A 16,035-nucleotide genomic window follows, 5' to 3' on the forward strand; every position below is an offset into this window, starting at 1 on the left:
GGGCCCACCAGAGCCTTAAAGCGTGTTGCAGTCTTTAGTCAGTATTTGCTATACATTTTGTTGGTGTGCACTTTTTCAAATTATCCATGGGGGACGATCCCCCTCAGAAAATTGAGGGAAGACGTGTACCCCGTCCTTCCCCCGGGATCGCCGCCCCTAACTCGCACATTTGGCTTTCAATCGCAGAACGCTCTAGCTGTGTCCAAGAGAACAAATTCTCGGAATGTGGGGCATCTCGCAAAAGACATGGGAAAAAATGTGTCGTGTGAAAAGCCAGGGAAGGACACAGACACAAAGGCCCGAATTCACAAAGGAGGTTTGTAGACAAAGCTATGTTTATGTGCGTCATAATTATATGACGCGTTTCAGACAAAGGTTTGTCTAAACCTTGGTCTGAAAAGCATCGAAACGCGTCATATGAAGCACATAAACCTAGATTTGTCGATAAACCTCCTTTGTAATTTCGGGCCAAAACCTCCATGGGTGCGATGTGACCTGTGTGGACGTTGGCTCCACCTATTTTGTGTTTTGCTCAAAAAACTATCCACAAAAAAGGACTATGTATGCCCTTTTTGTGAAGCGACCTATCAATATTAATGTTCAAATATCAGTCCCTTTTTGGATTGCCCTCCTCCCTCCCCCCCCCCCAAGAAAAAAATATTATCACATTGTTACATGTGTGCACAATATATATTGATGTGTCAACCTTACGAAAGTGGTGTTTACATAATGATTATTGACCTCCTTTAAATTTATATTTATATGGAAGACTTAAGAAGACAACTGTTTACAGTCCAACTAAGGGTGTAGAGCATGCCGTGTAGACTAAATGTGCAATGTTGTTCAATTTCTGAATTCTTTGTTTAAAAAACTTGCTTGCTGTCAATAGTGTATACATTTTTTATACATTTCAAATGTCTAGTCCGGTTAAAAATAGCACGTAATGATTTCATTATTTGACACGTACTTCACATTGATTTATCTTATCGATAAGCGAAACGATTTGCTTTAGTATCATATAACAAATATAACAGTAATGACAAGTATGGTTTTCCTGAAAATTGCATTATACAATGTATATTCATCGTTATGGAAAATGTTGTATAATATACAACAATGGGCATTAACATTTTCCAGACCAATGATTTAATTAAGTTTAATATTGAAGCTGTTGCCCTTTGTATATACATGAACTTGAAATAATAAGTAGCCTTGAAAGTGTCGCAATAAATCATGTGTGAGTGAGCTTGAAGTTTAATGGTGTAGGTTTGTTTGATACTGTATAGCCTTTACTCTGTTTTTAATGAGATATATCTCCAATCAAATCAAATCAAACTGAGTGATGTTATCGTGCAACTAAACAATATCAATCTTCTGTTCTCCTAAATAAGCCTGGGAAACTTGAAAATTGCATTACAATGTGAATTCATTGTCAGTGAAAATGTAATACAATACACAACAATGGGCAAATAATTGTTTCCAGACCAATGATTTAAGTAAGAAGAACTTACATTTTATATTGAAACTGTTGCCGTTGTATATACATCAGGCGCGGATCCAGGATTTCTTAGGGGGGGGGGGCAAAATTTGAAATATGCGAGCCAAATATTGGTTCGTAATGGTGACCAGCAGTGACGTAATTGGGGGTGGGTGGGTGCAGGAAGGGGCGAGTTTCCCCCTCCCTCCTCCGCGCAACGCGGAAGCTTTGACATTTCAATAAATTATTAGAGAAAGAAGACGATTTGTTGTACCGTTCCCTAAAAAATAATCCTCGTCTGAATTTAGTTTCCCCCCTCCCGCGCTAAGCGGAAGCTTACGTTTCATTAAATCATTAGAGAAAGAAGACGATTTGTTGTGTCGTTATCCCCTTTTTTCTTTTCTTCTTCCTCTTTTTTCCTTCCCTGTATCTCCTCTTTTCCTTTTTTCTTTCCCTTTCCTTCCTTCTCTTTTATTTTTTGATTGGGGGGGGGGGGGGCAACAGCCTGGGAGGCAAGTCCTTTTGCCCCCCCCCCCGATCTACTTCTTCCCTCTTTTCTTTTCTTCTTTCTCTTCTTTTTCCCCTTTCTCTCCTCTTTCCCTTTCCCTTCTTTCCTTCTCTCTCTCTCCTTTTTTTTTTTTTTTTTTTTTGCGGGGGGGGGGCCAAGGCCCGCTTGCCCCCCCCCCTGGATCCGCGCCTGATCCCATGACACATTTAAAAATCCTGTCACAGAGAGAGACTATTTGTGTTGTATATAAACAAAAAAAAGTTAAATCGGTAGCCTTTTGGAAAATGAAAATGCATAATAAGTTTGAATTCCACGCCATAAATAGGACAAAAGGGGGGGGGGGGGGATTGTCAGACTTTAACAAACAAGTCAAAGCAGGTAAGTTGGTTACAATGAGGACAAATAACAATGTTTATATGGTGCTAGTAGTTGATGAATAACAGAGTTATCAAAAATATCTACAGATCATATTTGCGTTATGTCTGATGAAGAATATAACAAATAAATGTAAATATAAATTAATGCTATCCCGCGTCGTTTCTGAGTGAACTTTGTAGTTAGCATTAGATAAGTAAGGAAATACATCCCTCGGTATCATGTTAAAATCGTGAGCTAAAAGCAACATGATTATAATTTATTTTTCTGTAGAAGAAGTTACCTCTCTTTAAATACATGCAGCAAACACACGAAAGAAAGAAAAACAATTGATATCCATACTAGAATACGTAAATGTGCTGTTCATCAAGCCAACCAAAACTTTGTTTGGCCTTTTTGAGGTGGAGGAGGTGGAGGAGGCCAAGGAAATCATGCGAAATGTTCTGAATCTTCTTTTGAAATTCACAAAGGTGGTTCTATTGACACCATCCTTATTCCCTAATAAAGAAAGATTTGTTACTGTAATACACTACTTGCAAAAAATACATTATTTGTTGATACGCTGTACCAAGGGTGTCGATTTGTATCCGTGGTTGGGGGGGATGATAGGTGCCAAAATATTTTCGGCAATGGATCAAAGCAATCAAGAGGTAGAAGCGTGTGGCAAGTTGCACCCCTCCCAAGCGCGTAGCCAGGATTTCATTTTAGGGGGCGGAAGTGAGCACGCGAAGCGCGGTCCCTAGGGGGTTGCGTGCAGGAAGGGGGAGTTCCCCCCCCCCCTGGAAGTGCGGAAGCTTTGACGTTTCACTAAATTATTAGAGAAAGAAGACGATTCGTTGGACCGTTCTCGACTCTTAATCCTTGTTTGAATCAAGTTCCCCTTCCTCCGCGCGTAGCGCGGAAGCTCTGGCGTTTCATTAGATTATTAAAGACAGAAGACGATTCGATGTACCATTCTCGTCTCTTAATCCTTGTCTGAATTCATTTTCACCCATTCCTGCGCGAAGCGCGGAAGCTTTCACATTAGAGAAAAAAGACGATTTGTTGTATCGTGTCCTTTATGAATTCAGTTTCTCCCCTACCGCGCGAAACGCGGAAGCTTTGACGTTTCACTAAATTGTAAGAGAAAGAAGACGATTCGTTGGACCGTTCTCGACTCTAAATCCTTGTTTGAATCAAGATCCCCTTCCTCCGCGCGTAGCGCGAAAGTTCTGACTTTTCATCAGAATATTAAAGAAAGAAGACGATTCGATGTACCATTCTCGACTCTTAATCCTTAATGTTTGAATCAAGTTCCCCTTCCCCTTCTGACGTTTCATTAGATTATTAAAGAAAGAAGACGATCCTATGTACCATTCTCGTCTCTTAATCCTTGTCTGAATTCATTTTCGCCCATTCCTGCGCGAAGCGCGGAAGCTTTCACATTAGAGAAAAAAGACGATTTGTTGTATCGTGTCCTTTATGAATTCAGTTTCTCCCCTACCGCGCGAAACGCGGAAGCTTTGACGTTTCACTAAATTATAAGAGAAAGAAGACGATTCGTTGGACCGTTCTCGACTCTAAATCCTTGTTTGATTCAAGTTCCCCTTCCTCCGCGCAAAGCGCGGAAGCTCTGACGTTTCATCGACAGATTATTAAAGAAAGATGACGATTCGATGTACCATTCTCGAATCTTAATCCTTGTCTGAATTCATTTTCGCCCATCCCTGCACGAAGCGCGGAAGCTTTCACATTGGTGAAAGAAAATGATTTGTTGTATCGTGTCCTTCATGAACTCAGTTTCTCCCCTACCGCGCGAAGCGCGGAAGCTTTAACGTTTCAATAAATTATTACTCTTAATCCTTGTCTGTATTCATTTTCGCCCATTTCGCGGAAGCTTTTACGTTTCATTAAATTATTCGTAAAAGAAGACGCTTCGTTGTATCGTGTACTTGATTGAACAAATTGAATAAATACATCAATTCCTGATGAAGCCGTATGAGCGAGAATTCAATTTATTCTTGTCTCATATACGGTTGTCTTATTTACTTCGTATATACATGTATGTATGTATTATGAAAATGAGATAGCAAAATGTGTATATTGATGGTCATCTTGCGAGTAATAACCACTAACTACTCTCATCGGGCTCTCATCCTTAATTTGTCTCTTCATTTTTTTTTTTTTTTGATGGTGAATTATTGGGGGGGGGGATGATTGTACAGGCCATCCCCCCTCCACCTGAAATATTGGGGGGGGATATATCCCCCCCACCCCCCCCCCCCCCGGGATCGACACCCATGCGCTGTACGAATCTTGATTAAAGATGCTCACATGTTTGGTAATAGATTTGCCAATGTTTGTTTTGTGTGAGCTAACAAAGCTGTAGAAGGAAAGATAGGTTATTCATATTTGTTTGTCTTAAAATTACGATTAATTACAAACTTAAACATTCACCCGTATCTGTAATTGCAATCTTAAAACATACTAGATATGTAATTGATGTATGCCAGGGACTATGCGAAAAGCAGTTTTGGAACTGCATTGTCACCATGGCATAAATTAACAAATAATTTGTTACATCAATGAATATTATGATCTTTCTACTCGCTTGCCGATTTTATTTACATAGTATCATCAGCCATCTGTTATCCCTACCTCAAATAATAAACTGCCCTCAAAGGAAAACAGCAATTAATGAGTAACAGAGTATGTATATTATGTTTGCATTGTATTAAATAAACAATATAAAAATTAATGTAAATATCATGTCGTGCAAATGCGCGTCATTTCGGAGTCATCTTTGTAGTTTACGTGTAATTGGTCACGTTCTCCATCCCTGCATCAGTGGCTGATCTAGGCCCCCGCCCCCAAGGGTAAATTAACTTTTTTTGAAGATATAAAAATAAGACCGACTTTACTTACTCGATACATAAATATACTCATGTAAAAAAGTATAAGTCTGTTATTTCAACACAAACAATTGTTTAAAATATATAGGTTTTGTATATGCACGAAAATGTGCAGAAGATATTGCCCTGAAACCTCTTTTTGTATCTTCAAAATACTGAGATCAAATTTTCGATTTAAAACAATTTCCCCAACCTAATATTCCATACAACATGGACAACATTTTGTCACTCATATTTGTTATCTGCCATGCTAGTACACTGTTGCGGTGTCATTTTACTCTAGGTATATGTTTTCCTACCAGTTGTTCTTCGCTTCCCTCTGAGTGTTAAACCTTCTACTCTATCATCCGTGATATTATGTGCTTAGTAGATGTATTTACTGAACTGCTCGTTAAAGTGGCCATCTTATTGCAAATAGAGCCTGGGCATTTCCAATGCCCCCCCCCCCTCTCTCTCTCTCTCTCTCTCTCACACACTCTTTTTATTTCTCTCCCCCTTGTCTACCTCTCCTCGGTTATCTCCCTGATTTTAGCTTCATCTCTTCTTCCATATTCATTTGATATTACGTCTATATGTCTACTGATGCAATGTCTATTGTTTGTTGTTGTATATTTCGCTCTGTTTTTATTGTACTTCTTTTGTACTTGCTACGTTTATAATATTACTATTAACATCCTTTCGTATATGTTGTATTATTCTAGTTGTAAACTGACCCCTACAGCCGGTGCTGATTTTCAGTCTTGATATTATAATCAAATATAAATTATACTTTCAGCTACTACAAGCCGATTCTTCACAGTCTCTTTCTTTGACTCTAAAATATAATTATTTTTTTCTTCACAATATGAAACAGTAAATGAACTACTCACGGTCTGTGTATATAAGTAGGCCTTCAAATGTACACCAATGACGTAATTCGCTGTCTTTAGTTTAGCTGAACGACGAGTTGTTTCGATGTATAAATAATTGAAGAATAATTATTTACTATAAACTACTGGATAACATGTATAATGATCTAGTATGATATGGCTGTCCATGCAGAATAATCCTTGCTTAACAGGGCGATGCTTGCGGCTCAAATTGGTGTAAACTAGGAGAATGACGATACTTGAGTCTCTTAAAACAATTTCAGTCTTTTCACGCTATTCAAGTCTTCTGATGACTGTCCGTGTTTCAATGCATTTGAATCACCTTATATGCTCAATCAACCTGCTTAATATAAAAGTACACTCAACAGGTTCTCAAAATTCGGTACCCAGCTCCAAACAGAACAATTTATACTTTATAGTAGTCTACGAGGAAGAAATAACATGTAGCGTCAGCAAATCCAACCGAACGGGATCAAGTTTAAGTTGGTGACGGTTTTCTTTTTTGCACAAGTTCGCCAATTACGAAACATGATCAAGAAAGTGGCTGCGCACATGTCATGCTAAAAAGCATTACCTCATGCAAAGATTGTATTCAACAATACATCTCTTGTACCCTTCCGTAGGAAATATTGTACATTCTAGGCCAGGAATAAATTTCCTTTTTTAACATAGCCAAACTTGTCCCTTGGGGTGAGGTTTCTTTTAAAGTATCTTGAAGCCTCTGGTATATATCTATATCTATCCCATGATATATGTTAATACAATGTGGTACGGGAAGACTTTTTGTGTGCATGCATACAAATATTTAAAACGGTAGTCTTTTAAAACAATTTCTCAAGAAACATATCTTGAAGGGGGAAAATGGAAACATATGATTCGATTTTCTTTACACGCCATAATAAAAAGGGGTATAACTTACACGACATCAACTAACATGTTGAAGCAGTTGACCTTGTTACGACTAGGATAACTAATAAATCTACATTTATATGGTGCTAGTAGTTGGTAAATAACAGAATAATCAAAATGTATGCAGATTATGATATTTGCGTTGTGCCTGATAAAGAATATGAAAATTAATGTATATAACATTTCGTGCTATCACGCATCGTGTCTGAGTCCCCCCCCCCCTACCCACTCATTTAGGGTACGCGTATGCATGCTCTCTAAATTTGAAAGTCTTATTTTTAAATCTTAAAGTCTTACTTTTAAATCTAACAGAGACTGATATTAGTGACGAACCCTTTGGGATTTAAAATAAGTCTAAGCTAAGACTTGAAATTTTAAGTTCCTGAAAAGGTTTAAAATTTAAGTCAATTGGATTTATATTTCAAGTCTTTTAATATTTATTTTAAACCTTTCTTGGATTCATTTCAAAAATAAATCTAAGCTAAGACTTAAAATTTTAAGTCCCTGAAAGATTTAAAGTTTAAGTCAATTGTATTTTATATTTCAAGTCTTTTAGATTTACTGGTCTAGCTAAGCCATTAGAACCATTTGGTAAAACTTCCAACCAATTGAACGGCAACAACACTTCAATACTGGTACGTCTGTATTATCAATGTAAAGGCATCGGTAATAAGTAGACTTATACATAATTTCATTAATCGAATTTTTTTTCATATACTTGTATTTTATTGAAATTATTTTAGTTCATAGTTAATGTTTCCCTTATTCATGTTTAATTAAATGGAATTCATACGAAGTAGCGAAATGTCCTAATAACTTGTAATTTATATTTGTAGTATTTTCGAAATGAATTGCATATACCTAAATCATCAGTAATTAAGAAATATGCTGTAAATTCAGAAAAATTGTTAAAAAAAACATAGATCTGCAAGCACCCCATATTCAATATGCAAATTAATTGGTGTCAGCTGGTTCAACTGGAAATATGCCAACAGTCAGTCATCAACAGGTGCAACTGGAAATATGCACATCTTATTGGCGAGAAGTTTAAGTCTTTCCAAGATTTATATCTAGAAGCTGGTTTCGATAAAACTTTTAGTCGAATTCCCAATTTATTAAGTCTTAAAGACTTGAAATATTTTAAGTCTCAAAATGGATTTAAAATTTAAGTCCTAGAAATTAAGAGAGTGTTCCGTCCCTTTGGAAGCAGGGGCGTAAATCCCGGGGGGGGGGGATGGGGGTGGGGGGCTGCATCCCCCCTGGCTTGAAGTAGGGGGTGGCCTGTACAAACATCCCCCCTGATATTAGAAACAAAAAGAGAGAAAAAAAAAGGAAGAAGAAGAAGAAAATGTGATTGTTTCAATTTCAGCATAATGCATGAGAAATTAGTTTTTTTTTTTTATGTATGTATAACTGTATAGCATACACGTATACAGTATGTCACGATCATTAGGAGTAGTTGCGCGACGTGCGCGAACAAGCTCTTCATAAACTTCAGAATAATTTTCGTGATTTTGCAAGGTATTATTATAGCCCAGACGTAAAGTGCGCCAGCGCGCGAGCACTTAAAAAGTGCAATCATGTACAGTAGATGCCCGGCTCCCCCCCCCCCCCCTTAGTGTTATTTAGGGTGCGCGTTTGCTCGTTCCCTCCCTTTGAAAGCACCCTCCCCCACCCTATCTCAGGACTGCCAACATTTCTGAATCCCCTTTTCGCCGGCTTTTCGCTTGCTTTTCCTGCCTTGGAGACCCCAACCCCCCCCCCCCCCCCCCATTTCTGGTGAGCTCTAGTCGATCGAGGGGGACTGGGGGCCAATGCTTTTACTTTTCAAAATGAACTAATCCTGAATGAGCTTTCACAGCTAGCAGGAATTTCAGGAATTTGATCCCGGGATTTGATCATTTTTTTCTATGATATTCAAGATATTTTATAACCCCCTTTTTTACATTTCTCAGGAGTCAAAAGAGAGAGAGAAAAAAAACCCACCCTCTTTTTTCTCGAATGATTTAATGAAACGTAAAAGCTTCCGCGCTTCGCGCGGGAGGGGAGGGGGAACTAAATTCAGACGTCGATTAAGAGTCAGGAACAGAACAACCGGCGAATCGTCTTCTTTCTCTAATGATTTAATGAAACGTAAAAGCTTCCGCGCTTCGCGCGGGAGGGGTGGGGAAGACTGAATTCAGACGAGGATTAAGAGTCGAGAACGGTACAACGAATCGTCTGCTTTCGCTAATGATTTTATGAAACGTAAAAGCTTCCGCGCTTCGCGCGGGAGGGGGGGAACTGAATTCAGACGAGGATTATTTTCGAGAACGGTACAACGAATCGTCTTCTTTCTCTAATAGTGTTTGTTGTTTGTTCGTTTGTGTGTGTGCGTGTGTGTGTGTGTGTGTGTTGTGTGTGTGTGCGTCCGCGATCGCGCGCGCTTGCGTAAATTAGTGTGGGCGTGTGCTCGTGCTAGTATGTGATGGCTATCGCCGATCATCCCCCCCCCCCACTCCTCGGTACGGATTTACGCCCCTGTTTGGAAGCACCCCCTAACTCCGGTGTGTAAAGTCAATACGGGGCCGGATTTAGTGAAAGCATCCCCCCCCCCTATTGAGGTGTCGTGGTCGAGTGGATATGTCACCGGACTGTCGATCACAAGGTCCGCGGTTCGAGTCCCGCCGCGGCACTAATGTCCTTTGGCTAGACATTGATCTACATTTACCACACTCAACCAAGTTGATGTAAAAAGGTACCTAGCAGGAATTAATTCCTTGAAATGCTAGAGCGCCGTAATGGTAGCCGTGCTAAAGCCAGGGTAATAATTGGGCGCACCAGGAGTGTCAAGTCTGACAGACATGAGCGCTATACAAGTACTCACTCTCATTATTATCATTATCTCCGATGTTTATAAGTCAATACGGGCCGGACTTTGTTGCGTGAAAAGTACGTTCCCCTTTACCAGAGATGTTGGGAACACGAATGCGGTCTCTTCGATCCCAGAGTGAGGGGGGGGGGGGGGTCTGAGTGCTCTTTGTAGTTTATCTCTCTTTAAATTCATGCATCATACACAAGGGTTTTACAAAAAAAGATCCATACCAGAATATGCAAATGTAATGTTCTACAAGCCATACACATATTGGTGTCTGCTTATTGAAGGTGGGGGGGGGGGGGAGCATGAGAAATTTTCTATACCTTTAGTCAACATTCACGAAGGTGGGTTTATTGGAACCATGTTCTTATTGTTTTTGCATATTTCTTTAACTTAAATGTTTAATTTATCATCTTGTACGTTATTACATAGCCATAAGATGACTCTTTGACAGGACCCCTTTGGTCTTTTATGGTACCCTTGATTCCATGTATAATTATTTGTATCTGTTCTGTATTTCTGATTTGTATGTGTATACGGGTTTATTGGAATTAACTAAATTACAACTAAAAATGTACGATTCAACCTCTATCGTAGACTGAAATAAACATACATAAACTAATACGTATGAGCGTTTTGTTGCATGCCGCCTATTGGACAAGGACATCAAGCGCGTACTAAAATTATGGTGGTTTAAGTCATGGTTAAGATTAACCTCCTTCACAAAGTCGGGCCTTGAGATGAACATTATATAAAGTGCATATACCTTTATAAAAATGTTACAGGAGGTGACTAGAAGGCTATTTTAAAAGGGGTGTAGCATGACGAGACTAGCATTCACCATACATTTCGGTAATGCAAGCTGGATATGTGGCATCGTTGCATTCTGAACCTTTACCTTAAATAGATTAGGCCATCCGCAATTCAGTCGAGCATGCACATACATTGTAAATTAGAGTCGAAAACCAAATTACATGTTATCACTCTTTCAGATTTTGACATTCTCACGTGCATAAAGGCTGTTGATAGGTGCCAATACGATAAGGAGATGAATAGTTGAACTAATTATGTAAGTACATGTACCTAGCCTACATAATTATTTGAATCCTGCAGATCGATGAAAGATAGATGGATGCACAAAACATGCTAATGCGTGTCAAATATAATGGATGTCTTATCGCTCTTTTGAATTTGAGATCCTCACGTACTATGCAGATGTCAGCACAATTGAGTGGAGGGATGAGCTATTTATGTATTCAATCCACAAACATTTTACACCGCGACGCAATCATTTGAAATCTAGCTCCAACTTACATATACATTGTATCTCTAATACTTATATCCTCTATTCCAGCAAATTTCCTTTCAAAATATCACTGAGTGGCAGAATGAAAACGAATCAAAGTCCAAACCTGACAATCGACCAAGGAGTTTTAAGAGCTGGAGTCCCAACTGGCAACAGATTATTCCAAGCAGCTGCCGTTTTCTAAGCTTGCACAATAAAATATACAGATGTGCTGTTTCCTTTGATGTCCGAGGTTCGTATCCGCCAAAATCATTGGGAAGCTTGAGTAGTTATTTTTTCGCACAAAGAAATAACGTTAATATTTCAAATTTTATTTGAACTACCAAGGGGAAAATCGAACAGATGATAAAATATGAATACAAAAAGCCTAATTGTGTCAAGAAATTTGCTTACAATGTATAATAACAGTTTTAATTTGTAAAAATAAAGTAACATTTTACAATCCTAAAACCTGCAATTGACACTTTTCGATTACGTCGGCTCACGAAAATATAAAGTGAATTTGTCCATGTACAGTTCTTTATGATGTTATATTTCAGATTAGTGCCCACACATACCCAGTCAAGTAATTCTGATTAATATTTCAGGAAAAATTGCTCCATTTCTTTTCGCTTGCCTCCTGCAAGGTAAGCACTGTGTGCTCGTATTATCAGACGAGTGGTAGCGAAAAGTAGTTATCAGTACAAAAGCATATTCCCCTTTGAAAGTGGCCCGTTAGTTTGCAGCTAGGCAGGAATCTTTTTCTACGTATCTACAAGGAAGATCCAGGTAAGCACATGCCTAGCATATTTTCTCCTGCCGGCATCAACGATAGTACAAAGGGAATGAGCTAGATAATACTCCATCTCATAAAACTCCTTGATTCAATCAAGATTATTCATATACTCGGTCTTTCGGTGAAAGGAAATTAAGTTCAGAATTCATATCATTAACAATCGCGATCCAAAATCCATTTCTGGTTTCTGAATATATTTCAGGTATTTCTAAAAGGTCCCAAAACAAGCTATGGTTGTTTGCATGCCTTAAAGAGCAGGTTGAGTTCTGGGGACAGGTGAAACAAAATTATGAGCGTTATCATTGTCATTATACAAGTGGGGTAGAACGTAGGAGAAAAAAATGTTCCCCAAAAGCATGGCTCTTCAAATGCCTTCATATTCTAAATATGACAACAGCTTAAAAATGAGGCCCGATATTTATGCCACATGGTTTTTGTAGCTCCATAATACATCTGTCTGTGTACAGTGCTTGTTACTTTACCAAGACTGGGCCAATTTCTCATCATTTTGAAGACTCAGGAACCTTGCAGTACACACCAATACTGATATGCTACATGGCTAACCTTTTCTGATCGATTCCACACCGTTTCTTTCACAATACAATCGCATGACCAGAACTCGACTTTATCTTTAAATTAAGAAAATTTACATTCAAGGAAAGAGAAGTCTGGTTTTCGTCTAACCGTGCCGTAATGGCATATTGAATCTTCCTACTAACCACCTTTCATTATATAGAATGCAATTGAGCAAGATAGTGTGTCACAATATATAACAATATTTAACAAGAATTGTTAAATAAATGTTTGCATAATTGTACATGAAGATTTTTCCCTTCGCTGTACCATGAGCTATCGTAATACGTTAGTTCGCCATAAAGACTTCAAGGTCGTTACCATGGTAACAGATCAAGAAATATTTTAATTGTAGAATATACTTTAATTTGTATTCAACAACATGCAACAAGTGGTAATCATCTAATTATTTTATCTGACCATTTGATTATAAATCAAAAGAAATGGGTCATGTTAAGCCACGATCTTATACAAAAAATGGCCGTTGCCATTGGAAGTTGACTTCAGTGTACATAAAAAGATTGGTAAATAATCAACACAAAAAATATATAATATACATAAATATAAAAATATAAGCTTTATCAAATACAGTAATATACATTTGTTATCTAGTACCCTTAGCTATCATAATCTGCTTATTTTGTCATAAAGTTGGTAGTGGATGTGACCATCATGACCGTTACAGGGGTTAATAATCAGTTACACATCAAGAAAAAATGAATCTTATAGATACCACATAATTTATTTGTAATTGAACAACATAAAGACAAATTAAAGCATCTAGATCAAAGTGTTCAGCTTCCAGATTGATTGCAATGTTATCCTAATGAGCCACCTAAGGTCACGATAAGTTAGGCAAGAAACGTTGTAGGTATAAAGGTATAGTGAAAAATAACAATTTGTTAGAAAGAATGCTCTAGCTTAGCTTTTACTTCACAAACCGTTTGAAGTTTTCTTTTGTATTTCAGTATTCAACACAGTTTAACTCATCCCACTGCGAATATAAATATGATGCAACAATGGCTGATCCGGGTGGGGGAGGGTGGGCACAGGGCACATGCCCCACCCCCCCCCCAAAAAAAAAAAATAAATAAATAAATAAAAAATAAAAATAATAATAATGACCTTGTTTTCTTCTTGTCACCAAATTTACAGTTTTTGTCTCCGTTTACAGGTAGTATGATATGGCCTAGAATCATTTGTGACTATGAAATAAGAAAAGACGTAAGAGATTGTTAGTTATTTTAATGGTAAGTTCGTTGCAGTAGAAAAAAAATTTAGCTGCAGATATTGTCAACACTAAAAATTAGTGTTAAGAGGTCGAACAGAGGAAATTAGAGACAAACGAAATAGATACTCGGTATATCATGTATATTATGACATTTTGCATGTGACTAACCTGAGATTACCATGCAATAATCACGTAATGTGAAATTATTGAAGGCATTTAATTGTTTACATTCCATGATAAATATTCCCATCTTTACTTGACCTTCAGTACCTATAAATGGCATTAAATTACAAAATAAACATTGGAAGTGAATCCTACTCCCTTTAGAAGCTGGGAATACACCTATCATGCATCATCATGGGACATTGGACTCTAAAGTTTATGCCAATTATGCAAATTGCCCAACATTGCCAGAATGTTTAAATTGTTCTCTAAAGACAAGAGATCATGAATCATCTCCATGATCATCAACAACAACAATGAATCTTCAACGGAAAGACCCTTTTTAGGTTTATTAAATGCAAATTCCATTATTTTACCGGGCATTTGGGGGACCGCTTCGAACAAGATGATGTTTCATACGTTACCAGAGCCAAAATGGCTTATCCTTAAGACATGCTAATGTGGGTAAAGTCCACCGTCTCGTCATTCTCACAATACTAATAAGATTTAGTCCAATTTGTTATGATATTTACTAATGATTAGGGTCTCTGCAATACATACATGGATTGTCTGTAACTCTATTCGGATGAGATTATATAGTGGCTATTGCTTGCATCAACAAAATTTAGAGGTAACGAGTCAACAATGATATATATTATACTCACTGTTTGCCTAGCTCCTGCTAAATGCGAAATGAACCGTGGAATGTGGCGTCGACTCCTATCTTCATTTTATCAAATTATAGCCGAGCTAAAATGATTCACCCATAATATTACACAGTTCCAATAGAAATCTCTTCTAGAACGTATTATAAAGGCGTTTAAAATGTCTCTTTCATAAGGTAAGAGGAGAGTTTTGTCTCTGGGTCATAAATCCGGTTTGACAGATGCAAAAACAGACAACGTGTCGAGAAAAAAAATGATGTGGAAATCAAGCTAATGCAGATTCCCTTTGCACACGGACTGCGCTTCGTTCCATCAGATTTGTATGTAGAAGTGACGGATAACCAGTATGGAATAGAAGACAGATGCCCGCATGTTTCCGTATTTTACCGTCTGGTGACGTGACAAAGAGCAGGTACCCGGATGCAAGTCAGTTGGATCATGTGGTCCAAAAGACGAAACCAAAGGGAAATGCATATAACTATAGAGCTAACCAACCGAACAATTGAATGCATATCTCTCGCTCAGTGAGTCGGTCCTGATGGGCATTGTGATGCAAATAATATCATGTGATAAAGTGTGGGGGGGGGGGGGTGTTAGTGAGGGAAGTGCTCATATTTTTAAATATTTTAACTGAATTGTACATGTATTAAGTTAATAATATGATGAAAAAGAATTGTATTTTGAGGAATCATTATTATTGTTCTAATAGAAAGAAAAAAAAATAGAGATTATGGAAAAGCAATCCAGACGTCCTTTTGAAATTCTTTTCAAGATGGAAATTCCTCCGGGGTGTCACTCTTATTATACACAAGTCACTATGAACATGACTGACAAAGAAAGCGGACAAAATATACAGTTCCTCAGGTAGACAAAGGACGCCGTATAGCTGTAAAAGACACCCTTTCGACGCTTTTTCTGGACGCGGGTGCATAGCCGGTCATGTTGAAAATGACCCCCCCCCCCCTCCTTCCCACCTCGTGGGAAATTCCTGCAAGACTAATTATTATATTTCAGTCTGCCAATGGCATTGTGGCCAATGACTTTCTTGACTTGTGAATCAACATAAGATGGTGCTCAAAGTAAATCATTGGTATGAACGACAAAGTCTGATTGACCATGTTGACGTGTAAGAGAGATTATTATATTATCCTTTAAAGTCACTATAGCCATTATATAATTATGTCATTATTACATCATGTAGAAACGAGGCTTTCGAGTTCAGTTGGAAACAAAATCATCATCCGACATTTGACGATTCTACAATAATACAAGTAGCCTTGCTCGCAGACTCACGAATTTTCTTCTAATGTCCCATTTGCAGGCCAAAAATGTAAAGGTTACATTCCAACGGCATTTGGAAGATAATACTAATTTGGAACTGCACTCAAAACGGAAGGGCTTGAAAATGGCTTTTGAGGGAAACGATCATTTTTTTGT

This window comes from Strongylocentrotus purpuratus, unplaced genomic scaffold (genome assembly GCF_000002235.5).
Source record: "Strongylocentrotus purpuratus isolate Spur 01 unplaced genomic scaffold, Spur_5.0 spur5_scaffold_11, whole genome shotgun sequence".
In the NCBI taxonomy this organism is placed as follows: Eukaryota; Metazoa; Echinodermata; class Echinoidea; order Camarodonta; family Strongylocentrotidae; genus Strongylocentrotus; species Strongylocentrotus purpuratus.